Consider the following 969-nt stretch of genomic DNA (forward strand, 5'->3'; position numbering starts at 1 on the left):
CCGTTTTCTCGTCGCATTCTCGTCGTGAATTTGACCAGTGGCACGACCACCGCACGACCCAGATACGGCGGCAAACGAACTGGAATACGACGGAATACCTCGATACTTCGTCGTATATTTGTAGTATGCTGGTCGTTATCAGACTGGTGGAAAATGACGAAAATGCGTCCAAAACACGGATAAGTTTTTTACGCGGGTCACTGTGACGCCAACTCAACTTATATCTGATGATTCCATGGGCAGCACGGCTGATGTCCAGGACAGGTGCACCTCCAGGCCGATCTTCCTGCAACAAACCAAAGACGCAATTTTATAGTCGAAGAAACAGGATGCAAAAGAGGCAGGAAGCACGCAATTTCGACAGAGGAGGTCAAAGGCGACCCTCCTAGACCAATTCCAATCATTTTCAGCTATTTTTAATTTTTTCATTTTTGGCCAAATTTACAAAGGCTTATAGCCTTTGTGTTTTTAGCGAAAATTGATGGGTCCGGATTTCGACGGAAAAGTAGTCGATTCGACAGTAGTGACCCAGGGGACCACGAAACTACTTTTGGCTCCGTCAGAAACCACCCATGTCCAGAGAAACTTGAGTTTTAAGGGTGGTCTTTTGAATCTGGCGGGCGAGCCGTGAGCAGGTCCGAGAAAAACAGGCGTAACTCACTTAAAATGGCCCGGCGGCGTAAAATTTCAACGGAGGGATTGAAAGAGGATGCTGTCGGGCTAATCCTGACCATTTCCAGCGATTTTCAATTTTTTCATTTTTGGCCAAATTTACAAAGGCTATAGCCTTTGTGTTTTTAGCGAAAATTGATGGGTCCGGATTTCGACGGAAAAGTAGTCAAATCGACAGAGGTGACCCAGGGGACCACAAAACTACATTTGGTTCAGCTAAAAACCACCCCTTTTCAGAGAAACTTCAGTTTTAAGGGTGGTCTTTTGAATCTGGCGGTCAGCGTACGATGGGCTGCC

At 46.3% G+C, this 969-nt stretch overlaps 1 protein-coding gene across 1 annotated transcript in view; it reads left to right on the forward strand.

The window, feature by feature from the left end:
• LOC113207984 (TOX high mobility group box family member 4) overlaps positions 1-969 on the forward strand; it is a gene marked incomplete in the record, with an annotated part of 47729 nt that overhangs the window by 44528 nt on the left and 2232 nt on the right.

This window comes from Frankliniella occidentalis, unplaced genomic scaffold, assembly GCF_000697945.3.
Source record: "Frankliniella occidentalis isolate FOCC.00 unplaced genomic scaffold, Focc_3.1 Scaffold198, whole genome shotgun sequence".
Taxonomy (NCBI): Eukaryota; Metazoa; Arthropoda; class Insecta; order Thysanoptera; family Thripidae; genus Frankliniella; species Frankliniella occidentalis.